Genomic DNA, 17683 nt, shown 5'->3' on the forward strand with positions numbered 1-17683 from the left:
CGGAAGCGCTGCGCATGTATACTGTACTTGGGTCTGTATAATTCCTTTGCGCCGAATTGTGTCTGGATCAATAGCGTGTAACTGACAGGTTTTTTTCTTGAATAATACTTGTGATTTGGAACCACAGATTCCAGGTTTTAAGTCTTTATTTACTGTATGACTGCGTATGCAAATTAGCGTAATCTTTAGAAGGTATAGGCAGGATATTAGAAGGTATAGGAAGGTGTGTATATAGGTTCTGATCCAGTATCGTTAGTTGGGGGCTCGTAGTGAAGTCACTTACCTGCTCACACGGTACATACGTCTATCGATATTTCAGCAAAGGGTGGAGTGGCCACATGCAGGGTTTACCTGCAACAGCTTTGTGCTGAAAGATCGCTATCCATCTCCGTATGAATCAAGGAAGCTGACTAGAATCCAGGGACAAGAGAGGAAAAAGTTTGTTTTCCTCTGTTGATAGAACCTTACGTTTAAAGGGGTGCCGCAGTACTGAGTACGCGGCTGAGTCACAGGTTTGTGCACAGCAAAGACGCACTTTTGTGTACGCAGCTAAAGGTTGTTGTCATACGGTTGTGTGGTAGTCGCATTATTGTGTATGCGACTGGTCGCACAATAGCGTGTACGTAACTCCGGTTGTGCTGCCACATGTTTTAGATAAAGCCGGTGAGGTTTACATTTTTCAATTATTATCAATATCTGGGTTAACGTGTATTTTTCTGCGCAGGAAAAAGTGTGTAACAGTGAGTGTTTGTTGGTTGGGGTAACTTGTTCCCTACAGTTAAAGGTACCGTATGACCTTTAAGGGCTAAGTGCTAGTCGCTCGGTAAGCAGCTTTACCGTTCTATACGCAGTAGCAGGTGTACATGTTGTCTTTGTTGTAGAGAGGTGCGTGGAAGTGGCCGACATACAAACTTCCATAGGTGTGGAAGTTGCCTTACTAAATCTTATCCGGATGTGGAAGTTGCCTTTTTCAAATCTTATCCAGGTGTGTGGGCGCCGCCGACTTAAATCGTCCACAGGTAAGTGAAAGTATCTTGATTGTCTTTCACCAGTTTAAATCTTCATTGAAAAGCATAGGATTTTGTCTCAGAATGGGAGCCGCGCAAACAGTAGAGATGTTAGACAATGATGTGCTGCTAATGGAGGCGCCGATCGGATCGGCTCGTCGTATTATGCATACTAAGTACAGTACTTATGCGATAAGGTATTGTGATGTATGGTTTAAAATGACGATGAAGAATGTTAGACCGTTTCCCAGAATTGGTAGTTTTGATAAAAATGTATTAGATAATGTCCGGGATCACATCAGTCTGATGCGCTCCCGAGAGAAAAAGGTTAAATGTTTTGAATGTTTAAAACTGTGGCAGCATGAAGGGGATGCGTGGCTTAAAAATGTGCAAACGACGCAAACTAGCATCGCAAGCACATTGCCAGAGAATACATCCGCGACGCTAAATTGCAATATGGACGATCCGCAAAATGGCGCGCACGTGCGGCAAGGTAGCGTTGTGGAGAGTCTTGTCAGCAATTCACGCTCACCTCCCCCACCTTATGTGGATGGAGGTGCAAGTACAGTTAATAAAAATGTAACAAGCAATTTGTACCCTCTCTTAAGCAACCATAAAGAAAATGTTTATGATGTGGATGATGAGCCTATTGTAATGTCTGCCATTTCCCATGCTGTGCAGATGATTGATGCTGCATCACGACAATTATGAGTGGTGCCGCCATCTCCATCGGTAACAGCAAGGGAAGTGTTAACACCCTCTGCACCCGTAGAGGAAGTTATTCATACCATACATAGCAGCAGCAGACTAAACCCCCAGCCAGGTAACCAGGTCAAAGGTAGCAGCACTACCGGTCTGCATCCCATTCGGACAATAACCATTCCAAATGGAAATGCAGATGTGAACGGTGTTGTGCCCACGAGGGAAGTAGTAATGCATTGTCCTTGGACAAGAGCAGAACTAAATTCCATCATAAATGATTTCCCCGATCCCAAAAAGGAACTAGCCAAATGTCAAAGATTTTTGAGAAATTTGGGTAGTTCACATGAGCCCACTAATAAAGATTGGCATGCCGTGTTAAGGGCCTGCCTACCACGCAATACCGACGTGACAAAATTTATCACGGATTGTGTATTGGATGGTGACGTTCCCTTAACCGACCAAGTAAACAAAGGTAACATTTCCCGCATTGTAACTCAATTGGGTATATATTTTCCAGTAGTAGTTAACTGGAACAAAATTTTCACCATTAAGCAAAAGGAGAGTGAATCTGCAGAAGATTATTGCGACCGGGCACTGCAGGCTATCACCCAGTACACTGGGATAGAAGATATTAAAGATAGCACTCACCACAGGGGAATGATAGTTACGGTACTTGTGGATGGTCTGAAAGAGAGTTTAAAAACCCGGGTTCAGACCTCAAAGCCTGGCTGGCGGGGACTCACAATAGATACCCTCATAGAATCTGCCATCGAACATGATAAAAACATCTCAAAGAAGAGAGAAGCCCAGAGCGAAAAACTAATGGCTGTCAGTAACCAAGCTCTGGAGGGAATGACGGTAACATCACAGCCAACAGACACACTTGCACTTGCACACACACTTACATCTGAACAAGTATGTGCCCTCACTAACCCCACGCGACAACAAACACAACTCTATCCCACTAACCAGATACAACCACAGCACGTCTTCACCCGATACACGAACATGTTTTAACTGTAAACAAACAGGACACTTAAGTAGAAACTGCACAGTAAAAAGAGTAGGAACCCCAAGTCAGGGAAGACCTGGATATCCCCATAAGGGATATGTACAGAGACCAGCAAATGTCCAACAGGCACCAGCTCCAATTGTAGCCGTAAATGCTTTATTGGAGAATGGTAGCCAACACTAGGGGTCAGGTCATACCTGTAGTCTACAGATAGTTAGGTTAACGGGAAGTACTAGGGAAGAACCAGTCATGATGGTTGATGTAGCTGGTACTGAATAACCTTTTATTGTAGACACAGGGGTGACCAGGTCAGTGATAAAATCTCCCATTAATTTACAGGTGACCAATGAGACAGTACCAACAATGGGTGTAACAGGTAAAGTGGAACATTATCCTTTAACAAAGTCCACAGAGGTTACTATTGGGCCGTTGCATACCAGGCATTCTTTCCTCCTGGCTGCTGTGGCTCCTACTAACCTGCTGGGAAGTGACTTGCTATGTAAGATGGAATGTGTTATATACTGCACCCCTGATGGTGTATTTTTAGATATCCCAGAGAGAGTTGCACACGAGGTGCAGGATATATTGAACACTCCCCAAAGGATAATGTATCACTCTACAAGTTTAAATGAACATCCATCCCAGGTAGATGAAATGTTGTCCCAGATTCCAGATTCCCTTTGGACTAAGGATGGACAGGACACTGGATTAATGGCAAACGTAAGCCCTGTAATGGTAAATTTAAAAGGTGGTAGGCAAGCTCCAAAAATTCCCCAGTACCCACTAAAACAGGAGGTAGAAATAGGGGTTTTTCCAATAATTGAGCAATTATTGCAACAGGGAATTTTAGTTCGTACAGCTAGTATAGCCAACAGTCCCATTTTTCCAGTGAAAAAGAGTGGTGGGAGGGGTTATAGGCTGGTACAAGACCTTAGAGGTGTTAATAAGGTGGTAGAGAGCCAATTCCCTGTAGTGCCAAATCCAGCTGTCATTCTGATGCAGATCCCACCAAATGCAACCCATTTCACTGTCATTGACCTCTGTTCTGCTTTCTTCTCTGTATCTCTCCACCCTGACTGTCAGTATCTATTCGCATTTACATACAGAGGTTTACAATACACATGGACACGGTTACCCCAAGGTTTCATAGACAGCCCCAGTATCTTCTCCCAGGCATTGCACGACTGTTTACAATCTTTCCAACCTGCCAATAGATCTGTTCTAATTCAATATGTGGACGATTTATTGCTATGTTCTGACTTGTTTATGTCATGTTTAAATGATACTAAACTTTTGTTACTTCATCTCTCGCATACAGGACACAAGGTGGCTAAGGACAAACTACAGCCGTGCCAATCCAGAGTAAAATATTTGGGACACTGCCTAACCCAGGGTTTACGACATCTTACAACGCATAGAATCCAGGCCATACAAAACATGACACTGCCGCAGAATCAACAGCAAATTCGTACCTACTTGGGAATGTGTGGATACTGTAGAATGTGGATCCCAGGTTTTTCTATTTTGGCCTTACCTTTACAGGAATTAGTTTCTTCCTCAAAGTCCGATCGTGTCGTACACACAGAGGAATCAGAGCAGGCTTTCCTTAATCTTAAGGATAGTCTGACAAAAACTCCTACATTGGGAATACCTGATTATGAAAAACGTTTTGATTTGTATTGTACGGAAGCCGATGGTTGTGCTGCAGGTGTCCTTACACAAAAACATGGTGATGCCAGTAGGCCCGTAGCATACTACAGTGCCCAATTGGTCACTCCCCACTTGTTTGAGAAGTGTAGCAGCTACCGCTTTATTGGTGAGTAAATGTGAGGACGTAGTATTGGGTCATGATATGATTGTCTACACTCCCTATGCTGTATCTGCTCTGTTGAACTCAGCTCAAACCAGACACTTCTCTTCAGCTAGGTTTACCAAATGGGAACTAGCTCTAATCGCACCCGCAAACATTACTGTTAAACGTTGCAGCATGCTGAATCCAGCAACGTATTTACCATATGTACAACATGATGTACAAAGGGTGGAAGGAGAGGAGTTGCTAGCGGGAGGTGAGTTCAGCAGACATAATGATACGCACGATTGTATGACATTTCTGAATCAGACCTTTACTGCTAGACCTGACATACATGACACACCTTTAGAGAATGTGGATGTAACCTTTTATACGGATGGGAGTTGTCATAGACAAACAGACACAGGTGAATTATGTACAGGTTATGCTGTTGTAAATGACACAGACATCATAGAAGCTGAACCTCTTGGTCCTCCTCACTCAGCCCAGGTGGCAGAGTTAGTAGCACTAACTAGAGCGTGTGAACTGGCAGCAGGCAAATCTGCTAACATTTACACTGACTCGAGGTACGCGTTCGGGGTAGTGCACGATTTTGGGGCTCTATGGCGTCTGAGAATTTTATGACAGCAGCAGGCACACCAGTTGCACATTCCCAACATATAAAACAGCTTTTAGAAGCAATCCAACTGACCAAAGTGGTGGAAGTAATTAAATGTAAAGCCCATACATGCGAGGATGACCCGTTGTCACTGGGCAACCACAGAGCCGATGAAGCTGCAAAATGGGCAGCAGGGTTAAAAATGTTTTCTTCAACTGAAAAAATTATGGCCCTGATTCAGAGCCGTTCATTAAAGGCAGTACGCTCGTTGCGTTCCGATGTTGAGAAACCGCGCATGCGCCGGTGTTACACTGCGCATGTGCGTACGGCAGATTGCGAGTTGTTTTTGTCTCGTTCGTCAAATAGCGTACAGGAAGTGACATGTCAAATGTGATTGACAGAACAGGCCGTTTTTGGGCGTTGACGGGGGTGGAGATGGAAAAACGCAGGCGTGGCGAGGCGTTTTTTGGGCGTACATACATTAACAAATGCGAACGTCAAATGTGTTCGTACAAACTCATACGTCACTGGATGATCCTCTTTCCCTTCAAAATGCTCGCACAGCTTAGGGGCTGGATAACTCGACCACAGTGGCGATGGCCTTCTCCTCCGTCCCGGCACTCCTCGATGTTGTTTCGATTAATCACGGCTTGTCAGAAACTCAATTAGTGTTGGATTGAAAAACGGCTTGGTCTGTGTTTTGAAAGCAGTTTTTTTGGATAGCACAAAACCGAACGCAGGTGGAAATCATAGCTGCTAATGTCTGGATTACACAATCAATTAGCGTACATTTGTGGGGGTGTATTTTGGCCGCAATGTGTTCGTTTTTGGACTATTGTAAAAATAATGTCATCATGTTTAGGTTTGGTCCCTCATTTTGTGTTTGCAAGGTGGTTATTCCTTCTTAGGTAATGTTTTAAACGTTCCTTAACGAGCCCTTTTTTTTAAATGTGTAAATTTTAATTTTGAACGTTGTTGGCTTGTGGGCCCGGATTAAAAGTAACCCATTTTTGCAAAAATTTAAGAATACAAAGTCGTACATGTGTGGTAAATTTATTGGTATCCCCCCCAAAAAAAAAACACATATTGAACTCCAACATTTTAGGCAGTGTTCCACAATATTTATTAATTGTGCAAACAATAATTTTTGGGTCAACGTAAATGCAAAAATTAAAAACAATTCACAAGAAAGGAGAGGGAAGTTTTGGCCAGAAAGGAATATGAGGCAAGCACAGAAGGAGTGTGGGAAAAGTAGCCAATGGTGTCACCGTTTTTTCGCCCGTTTGGCTGGGGGAGGCTGGGCGCCAGACCGGGTCCGGGATGTCATCGGGCTGGCCTGTCCAGAGGCAGATGTTGTGGCCTCTGGACTAGGCACAGGGCTAGGCACATTTGGAGGATTGGCTGATGTTGTGCCAGAGGTGGAGGATCCTGATGTTCCGGCAGGAAGGGAGGTCGGCTCCACCATGTGCTGGCGAACGAGCTGCTCCAGGGCAGTGGCGATGCGGATGTTGGCCCTGGTATTTTCCGCCAGGGCCTGACCAATGGTCACGTTGGCCGCAGCATTTTGCTCCAGGGCCTCAGCCACCCGTGCCAGACTGGCGTCCATCCTCTGCAGAATCTCCGTATGGAAATCCGATTTAAAATTGAGTTCTGTGAGGAGGGACACTGCCTGCGAGGGGGATTGCCCTGGACTGGCTTCTGCAGGGTCCTCAGCCGGATGTACTGGTTCCTCCCCTGCAGAGCCAGCCGAAATTCTGCGGCCAAGGCTCCCCTCTGGAGCAGACTCATCCGCCTGTGTCTCTGTTGGAAAAATGAGAAAAGACTCACATTAGAATCTACATATTGGCACAATAACATTTCACAGTTGGTGACGTCACAACATTTACCTGGGACAACATGACGAGCCGCAAAGTCTGGCATGTCCGTATCCATGTTGGACACGCCAAACACCTCCACAGGCTGCACACACCCCTGTGCCAGCTCTTCTAAATCATTAAACTCCAATGACACAGGGGTGGGACCTCCACCTGTCCCCCTTGCATGCCTAGCCCTGTCGGCCATTTTTTGTTTCAGGCGATATTTGAAGTCTTGCCATCTGTGGGTTAAATTGGAAACATTACTTTTAATTTGCTTTGGTTTTTGGTTTGATGGTGGTCAAGTGTTTACTTACCGCCGTTTAACATCCCGGGCTAGACGGACATAATCACCCACCCTATTGACATCCACGGCTACCTCTTCCCACATTCTCCACTTCTGGCTTGCACTCATATTCCTGTCTGCCTGTGGCAGGATGTCCACACATTTCTGAATCAAAACCTCCATCTCCTTTCTTGTGAATTGTGGCTGCCTTTTCTTTTTGGCAGCTTTGCCCGGAATACTGGGCCCAGCAGCCTCTTCCATGTCATCCTCCTCACCTATTTGGGTAAATGTGCCGAATTCTCAACTTCACAACGTGCACAATATTATGTTTATAATTAATCATTGAGTCAAAATGCATGAAATACTTACCGCCTGACTGTTGTCCATTGTTTCCCTGGTCTGTAGCCATGTGTGATGTTCAAACTAGAAATACACCAGAATTGTGTTTTTATCTCGTGACGTATTTATACATGCGTCCTTATTTTGCGGCCGCATCATTGATTGTGCGTTCCTCTGATCCTTCCTTAATTTGTGCGGGAAACGAAACACTATTTATGGCTTGGGGCGTCTCGACTCGAGGTGGCGTTTATTGAATGTTGGAGGTTACGTTGGTTGGAGTTGATTGTTGACTGGTGTCGGAGATTGCGTTTCTTGTGGGGTTTTTTTAATTTTTGTTTTTTCTTTGTTTTCCGTTAGTTTTTGTTCCATTTTGATTTTTTGGGTCGTTTCCAGATTTGGTAAGTTTGTGGAAGTCTAACACTGGGTCAATTTGTCTCTCATTCTGGTGTCGATTTTTCTAATAAGTTTTTCCCGTCATTTCATCTCTCTTAGGTTTTATTTTGGCTCTGCCCCAAAGACATTTTGGTCCGGTTTCTTATATATTATCTCTTGGTAAGTTCATTTGTTAAACTGTTTAGGAAATGTTCTTGTTTGTTTGTACGCAACTTTGGTTGGGCTTCCACATGTTACGTTGTTTTAAGCAAATTAGAACTCTGGGTTTTTTTTACATTATTTTTGCGGCGTTATTGTGCCTTGTATTTGCGAACTAATTAGCGCATTTTTACTACTTCCTATTGTGCCTTGTATTTGCGAACTAATTAGCGCATTTTTATTACTTCCTATTGTGCCTTGTATTTGCGAACTAATTAGCGCATTTTTACTACTTCCTATTGTGCCTTGTATTTGCGAACTAATTAGCGCATTTTTACTACTTCCTATTGTGCCTTGTATTTGCGAACTAATTAGCGCATTTTTACTACTTCCTATTGTGCCTTGTATTTGCGAACTAATTAGCGCTTTGTGAAATGTGTATTCATCCCTTAAAAATGTTTTTTTTTTGCTGGAGCATTGGTTGGTTACATTTGGCCTCAATTTGACGTAGTGTGCGCAACGTCGTTTTGCTCTTTGCCCAAATGTGTGTGTCCCCTTTTATGTTTTGTCTTGCTTAAATTTGTGATAATGACATGGCCAGCATAAAATGATGTATATTTTTGATGTTATTATTTGCAGTGACAACATATCATGACAATACCCCGGCATGTAAGCATCAATGGATGGTATTTTCAAGCAAAGTTACATGTATTTTTAATGGGTGGGGTAAAAAGGCTGACATTCCAATGTTGTCATTTCAGGTTGATATGGGTCGGATTGTTCTGGCCCTGCTCCCGGAAGCCGACCAACCTCAATCACGTCCCAGGCATAGGCATCGTAGGCGTGCAAGGCCCCAGAGATTTCGAACACGTGTCACCCTTTTTGGAATGCCAGATGATGAGGTTTTAAGACGATACAGTCTTCCTCCCAAAATCATCATAGACACTCTCTCATTAATAGAGAGTGACCTTGAGCGGCAAATTGACAGTCCTACAGCAATTCCACCACTTACGCAATTTATGGCAGTGTTACATTTCTGTGCCTCAGGATCGTTCCAAACAACGGTGGGAATAGTGGCGGGCATCTCACAATCCTCCTTTTCCCGGATCCTGAGGGCAGTGATGGAGGCACTTTTCAAGCACCTCCATCATTTTATTCAAATGTCTTTGGATATGGGTGCCCTTAGTGTGGCCCAGGCCAATTTTTACCAAATAGCTGGCTTCCCACACATCATAGGGGTTGTGGATGCTACTCACATACCACTTCAGCCTCCAGCACGGCTGGAGGCAATATTTAGAAACCGTAAACACTATCACTCCCTCAATGTAATGGTGGTATGTGATGCCTCCCTCCAGATCCTGTCCCTGAATGCAAAATTACTAGGAAGTGCACATGACTCCTTCGTCATCCGGCAATCAGGGATATGGCACAAATTAAACAACCTACAAGCTGGTGATGCATGGCTTCTGGGTAAGTGGAGACCTTTAGTACATAACAATGTTAAGCTTCATACAGAGTGAGCCTGATGTTGACTTTTCATTTTCACAGGAGACAGTGGCTACCCTTGCACGCCCTGGCTGCTCACTCCTTATCTGGCTCCCACACCAGGGCCACAAAGTGAGTATAATTCCGCACTTACAGCCACCAGGCAAGTGGTGGAGCGCTGTATCGGCCTTTTAAAAGGCCGATTCAGATGCCTCCACCGCTCTGGTGGCGAACTCATGTATTTGCCGGATATGGTTTCGAAAATTGTGGTCCTGTGTGGGATATTTCACAACATCGCCATAAGGAGTGGGGTCACAATGCAGCCAGAGGATGCCTTACCTGAGGATGGCCCCCCCGAGGTTGGTCGGAGGTCAGTATGTGGGGAGGCCATACGCGATGATGTGGTGGCCAGATTTTTTAGGTAATGATTTGAAAATAAACAGTGTTGATCCCTAATGTGGTTGGGTTTGTTTGAGAACATCTAATTTTTGGCTAATTTTTTGCTCCATCTTCTGTTTTTTTACATAATCTTTGGCACTCCAACGATGACTACTTCCTGCTACCCTTACAAAACCTGTATGTGGATATTTTGGGAATATATTCCGGAACCCTTATTGCAACGCCATATATGTGGAATCCTGTTGGCATGGTCCTTCGTTAACCAGTTCTTGATTTTTTGGATGTGATGTGTTTTTTTTGTTATGTGTTGTATTTGAGATTATCACTGTGTGTTTTGTTTGTGAGTGACCACTTTGAATTTTCAGTTATGTTGATAATAAATGTTTTGAGAGTGAAATGTTGTCCCTTTTTTGGAACGTTACCACCAAGTGTAACCAGGTTCACACACGTCACATTTGACTAAGGGGTAATCCAGTACTGACGCCATTTGAGAAAATATGTTTTCTTTATTCAGGGTCCAAACCAACACCAAAAGGAAGCCTGTACAATCCTTTTGCTTCGTAATATTGCCCTAAGCTGCTTGCACACCAACTAGGAACCTGTAAAATGTAGAAATATCTAATTGTGACTACACCAAAAAAGGGAAATCAGATTGGTACTGTTAGGTGTTTCTTGTGGCTGTTTGACATTACAAAATATTTTAATAAAAAACTACACAAAAAACAATTATCAAAAACTGCATTAAAACTCATCAAAATAAAATGGTGTAGGGCAAAAATACAAGGCCTATGTCCAAATTCTGACAGGTGTGCTATGTGTATGTTGAAAACAGCAGTAACAGGTTACGGCACTCGCCCAAAACCCAAAAAATTATGGAAAAAAAAAAAAAAAAAAAAGAAAACCATGATTACATACAAACAGTTTGTGACGATAAAAAAACACCAAAAAAAACATGCCAGAAGACCCAACGCCAGCTACAGAAGGCCCTCCATCGTCCTCCTCAGAGGTGGGTCCATTCCCCAAAGATCGGGGCGGGGTAATGACCGACTCCGGGGAGGGGGTCTTTCTAAGAGGGGTGGTTGGAGGAGAGGGGGAATTGGGACGGAGGGGAAGGAGGCCAGAAAAATCTGGCTGAGGGTGTAGGAAGGCTGGGGAGGAGTGGGGAATAGGGGAAGGAGTGGAGTTGGATTGTTGGCTGGGGGTTAGAGAGAGTGGCCGGGCTCATCATCTGGCCGGACGCTGACGGCGTAGTCTTTGCTGGGCCCCTTAAAGATGGGAAACAAATTGGGGTTAGTTCCCACAAAAAAACGCGCCAAAAAAAAATTTCAAATGCACCCCCAAAAACCACAAAAAAACAAAAATGAGGAGAATGAATAAATATGAAATACAGGGAAAACATGGCCATGCAGATATGAGGAAAATTAATAAATATGAAATACAGGGAAAACATGGCCATGCAGATATGAGGAGAATGAATAAATATGAAATACAGGGAAAACATGGCCATGCAGATATGAGGAGAATGAATAAATATGAAATACAGGGAAAACATGGCCATGCAGATATGAGGAAAATTAATAAATATGAAATACAGGGAAAACATGGCCATGCAGATATGAGGAGAATGAATAAATATGAAATACAGGGAAAACATGGCCATGCAGATATGAGGAGAATGAATAAATATGAAATACAGGGAAAACATGGCCATGCAGATATGAGGAGAATTAATAAATATGAAATACAGGGAAAACATGGCCATGCAGATATGAGGAGAATGAATAAATATGAAATACAGGGAAAACATGGCCATGCAGATATGAGGAAAATTAATAAATATGAAATACAGGGAAAACATGGCCATGCAGATATGAGGAGAATGAATAAATATGAAATACAGGGAAAACATGGCCATGCAGATATGAGGAGAATAAATAAATATGAAATACAGGGAAAACATGGCCATGCAGATATGAGGAGAATTAATAAATATGAAATACAGGGAAAACATGGCCATGCAGTTAGGGCCACAAAGACAAACATGAAAAACACAATCCATAAAACTTACTTTCTGCGATCTGCATGCCCGACCACCTGCGCTCCAGCTGCCCGATATGGCGGCGTGAGCCGAAGGAGCGCAGGCGGGCCCGAACCTCCGCATATGCGGATCGCTTCTCGCGGTTGGTGATGGGTGGCGGCTGGCTGGTGATCCGCCTATCCATCACCTCCGTAAGTACCAGCAGCTCGCGCCTGGTGAATGCGGAGGCTCTCATGATGGCAATGGAGTTTTTCCTAAAAATCATTTTTGATAAAGTGCTCCAAAATTTTATGATTGGCTAATGTATTTAGGAAATTAACAGGAGCAATTCTATTGGTTAGTGTATGAGTCATGTGTTCGACAGGGCCAGAAATCTGTGGAGACTTATGATAGGCTTGATGCAGGGACATGCGTAAGCAAATTTACATAAAGAAATGAACTCCAGGAAATATGCGGGTATAAAAACTAATCTAACAATTATTTAATAGGGGCTAACATGTATTTTGACAATTAAAAGCGAATGTTTAAGCCGTACGTATTCTGCGGGTAAACACAAACACGGACATAAATAAAGTTTATTGCATTGTGTAAAAAAAAACAAAAAAACAATTAAGCTAATTAATATATTGATTGGCATGTTACGATTGAGGAAGGTAGGCAGAATAAACGAGCAGTTAATCGAAATGTGACAGTCCAACTTCCGGGTAGTACTAGTGCGTGCGTTCCCTTCAAACCACTTCGGGTATGTACGCTCGCTATTTGGCACGCTCGTTAGTTAGAGGAGGGGTCGCCTGAGTTTGGGGAGGATGTTTTGATGCGAAAGAAAATACGAGCGTGTGCCTGAATTTAAATATTTTTTTACGTTCGCCCAACGTACGAACGGTCACTTGCGTCCGGGTCTGAATGAGGGCCTATGTCTTTCCAAACAATTGATATGCTGAAATTAATTGAGATGCAAAATTTGTGTTCAATTCAGGAAAAATCCATTTGGAAGTCCAAGGGATGTGGGCAAGAGTCCTCCGGGCTCTGGAGGGATGGACAAGGTAAACCAGTAGTCCCCAAGGCATATTACCTCAGCCTGGCTGAGGCAGCACATGGTCTGACTCATCTGGGTAAACAAGGTATGTGCAAGTTGGTGAGGGCATACTGGTGCGCAGCAGGTTTTTCTTCACAAGCAGAAAAGATAGCAATGTCCTGTCTGACCTGCTTGGGGAAGAACATAGGGAAAGCGATCCCTACCGAACCGTCCCACATTCCACTGACTGATGGACCTTTCCAGGTGATACAAATTGATTTCATCCAATTACCACCCTGCAGGAACCTTAAGTATGTATTAGTGTGCACAGACGTATTTTCTAACTGGGTTGAGGCCTACCCAGCGGCCACTAATACTGCTGCGTTTACTGCCAAGAAAATAGTTCAGGAATTTGTATGCAGGTACGGTATCCCTAAAATCATTGAGAGTGATAGTGGTACTCATTTCACAGGTGATGTTTTTCAAAATATGTGTAAGCTGATGGGTATTAATAGCCAACTTCATACCCCCTACCGACCGCAAGCCAGTGCCAAGGTAGAGAGGATGAACGGGACTTTTAAAAATAAGTTAAGTAAAATCATGGCAGAGACTGGACTAGGATGGCCAGAAGCGTTACCTTTGGTCCTACATAGCATAAGGACCACTCCTAGACCTCCTCTGAATCTGTCCCCATTTGAAATACTGTTCGGTAGACAACCTCATTTGATCATAAGTCCACAGGAAGACCTGAAGGGTAACAACGAGGTAACTGTAAAGTATCTTATATCAATGAGTAAGCAGTTAAAGCAACAGCAGCAGAAACTGAAATTGTTGTCTAATGATATGCCTGAAACTAACCGTCATGATGTTGAACCAGGAGAATATGTAATGATCAGAAATTTCTTGCGTTCAGGTTGTTTGACTCATCGGTGGGAAGGTCCGTACCAGGTACTGCTGACGAGCACTACATCTTTGAAGGTGGCCGAGAGAGATACCTGGGTCCATTCCACTCACTGCAAAAAGGTCAATCAACCGGTGGAGAAATAAGTCGGAGACAAGGCTGATAGTGTTGACCTGTCGCTCGCGAGCTTGTTCCGGGAGGATTGAAAATGTTGTAGTGAGATACCTGAACTAAAATAAACTTGCAGGTTTTGTTGTGACAATGGACGGGCCTGCTGTGTTCAGTTTCATATTCTCTTTTAGAGTGTTCACCATCTTGGTCAGTTCGGGGATATCCAGTTTCTGTGATGGGAGACCGTTCAAGGAAATGGGAGCTGATGGCAGTGCTGATGGAGTGGAGTCAGGAGGAGTGCAATGCCAATCAGGGGAGTGTCTGACCAATCTTAGTACTGTTATTGTTAAGAGAGCCGTCATTCCGGATACTCGGGGAAGGTGTAGAGGTTTATCGTCTAAAGATTCCTGTATTTGTGAGCTATGTGGGTCGCTAGTTGATGAGAACTGTATCCAACGGTGCCAACCTAAATATAACCCATACTGGGGTGGGTATCCTTTAGAGGATTATCATAGCATGGTAGGCAAAGTGTTAAATCAAACTGATTGCTGGGTGTGTTCACATGTGCCACAGGGACAGCATAATGTAGTGTTGGTGCCATTTCCACTGAATATCACGGAAATTTTAGAATTACAGAAAGGGAAAACATTGGATGGAAAATTCCTCTCATCCAAACCACCTCATTTCAAACTCTATCAATTCCAAGTAGATAGATCACTTTTGTGTTTAAACATAACCAACCCCAATAAACCCGGGAGTTGGGAGGTGACGGGGAATAATCAGACGATGACCTTCTCACAAAGAGCTGATAATGAGTCCATAAACCATGATCTGTTACGCTCAATTAAATCTGGTGGGAAACATTTTAGGTATCGGTATACATTGAGTTCCACCAAAGAAATTATTGGTAAGGTGCCAAATGGTTATTGTGCTAAAATAATACAGCCAGAAACTTGCATGTACCAGATGGAAGACCCAGAAATAGGATTGTTTGCAAGGGAAATGTGCTTAATGATAATGATGCATGCCATTCCTTATGTTCTCCCTGATAATGTATATTTCATATGTGGAAGAAGCGTATGAATGGCTCTCCCCGAGTTCCGAAGGTTTGTGTTACCTGGGAAGAGTAGTCCCAGAAGTTATGACCCTCACACATGTTGAAATGCTTGGTATACATAAAAACACACCGTCACCATATCTTCACACACAATATGAACACAGAGGCAAAAGAAATATTATACCTGGTGACAAACAACGGTGGGAATAGTGGCGGGCATCTCACAATCCTCCTTTTCCCGGATCCTGAGGGCAGTGATGGAGGCACTTTTCAAGCACCTCCATCATTTTATTCAAATGTCTTTGGATATGGGTGCCCTTAGTGTGGCCCAGGCCAATTTTTACCAAATAGCTGGCTTCCCACACATCATAGGGGTTGTGGATGCTACTCACATACCACTTCAGCCTCCAGCACGGCTGGAGGCAATATTTAGAAACCGTAAACACTATCACTCCCTCAATGTAATGGTGGTATGTGATGCCTCCCTCCAGATCCTGTCCCTGAATGCAAAATTACTAGGAAGTGCACATGACTCCTTCGTCATCCGGCAATCAGGGATATGGCACAAATTAAACAACCTACAAGCTGGTGATGCATGGCTTCTGGGTAAGTGGAGACCTTTAGTACATAACAATGTTAAGCTTCATACAGAGTGAGCCTGATGTTGACTTTTCATTTTCACAGGAGACAGTGGCTACCCTTGCACGCCCTGGCTGCTCACTCCTTATCTGGCTCCCACACCAGGGCCACAAAGTGAGTATAATTCCGCACTTACAGCCACCAGGCAAGTGGTGGAGCGCTGTATCGGCCTTTTAAAAGGCCGATTCAGATGCCTCCACCGCTCTGGTGGCGAACTCATGTATTTGCCGGATATGGTTTCGAAAATTGTGGTCCTGTGTGGGATATTTCACAACATCGCCATAAGGAGTGGGGTCACAATGCAGCCAGAGGATGCCTTACCTGAGGATGGCCCCCCCGAGGTTGGTCGGAGGTCAGTATGTGGGGAGGCCATACGCGATGATGTGGTGGCCAGATTTTTTAGGTAATGATTTGAAAATAAACAGTGTTGATCCCTAATGTGGTTGGGTTTGTTTGAGAACATCTAATTTTTGGCTAATTTTTTGCTCCATCTTCTGTTTTTTTACATAATCTTTGGCACTCCAACGATGACTACTTCCTGCTACCCTTACAAAACCTGTATGTGGATATTTTGGGAATATATTCCGGAACCCTTATTGCAACGCCATATATGTGGAATCCTGTTGGCATGGTCCTTCGTTAACCAGTTCTTGATTTTTTGGATGTGATGTGTTTTTTTTGTTATGTGTTGTATTTGAGATTATCACTGTGTGTTTTGTTTGTGAGTGACCACTTTGAATTTTCAGTTATGTTGATAATAAATGTTTTGAGAGTGAAATGTTGTCCCTTTTTTGGAACGTTACCACCAAGTGTAACCAGGTTCACACACGTCACATTTGACTAAGGGGTAATCCAGTACTGACGCCATTTGAGAAAATATGTTTTCTTTATTCAGGGTCCAAACCAACACCAAAAGGAAGCCTGTACAATCCTTTTGCTTCGTAATATTGCCCTAAGCTGCTTGCACACCAACTAGGAACCTGTAAAATGTAGAAATATCTAATTGTGACTACACCAAAAAAGGGAAATCAGATTGGTACTGTTAGGTGTTTCTTGTGGCTGTTTGACATTACAAAATATTTTAATAAAAAACTACACAAAAAACAATTATCAAAAACTGCATTAAAACTCATCAAAATAAAATGGTGTAGGGCAAAAATACAAGGCCTATGTCCAAATTCTGACAGGTGTGCTATGTGTATGTTGAAAACAGCAGTAACAGGTTACGGCACTCGCCCAAAACCCAAAAAATTATGGAAAAAAAAAAAAAAAAAAAAGAAAACCATGATTACATACAAACAGTTTGTGACGATAAAAAAACACCAAAAAAAACATGCCAGAAGACCCAACGCCAGCTACAGAAGGCCCTCCATCGTCCTCCTCAGAGGTGGGTCCATTCCCCAAAGATCGGGGCGGGGTAATGACCGACTCCGGGGAGGGGGTCTTTCTAAGAGGGGTGGTTGGAGGAGAGGGGGAATTGGGACGGAGGGGAAGGAGGCCAGAAAAATCTGGCTGAGGGTGTAGGAAGGCTGGGGAGGAGTGGGGAATAGGGGAAGGAGTGGAGTTGGATTGTTGGCTGGGGGTTAGAGAGAGTGGCCGGGCTCATCATCTGGCCGGACGCTGACGGCGTAGTCTTTGCTGGGCCCCTTAAAGATGGGAAACAAATTGGGGTTAGTTCCCACAAAAAAACGCGCCAAAAAAAAATTTCAAATGCACCCCCAAAAACCACAAAAAAACAAAAATGAGGAGAATGAATAAATATGAAATACAGGGAAAACATGGCCATGCAGATATGAGGAAAATTAATAAATATGAAATACAGGGAAAACATGGCCATGCAGATATGAGGAGAATGAATAAATATGAAATACAGGGAAAACATGGCCATGCAGATATGAGG

Source organism: Taudactylus pleione, unplaced genomic scaffold (assembly GCF_031769625.1).
Source record: "Taudactylus pleione unplaced genomic scaffold, aTauple2 ptg000053l, whole genome shotgun sequence".
NCBI lineage: Eukaryota > Metazoa > Chordata > Amphibia > Anura > Myobatrachidae > Taudactylus > Taudactylus pleione.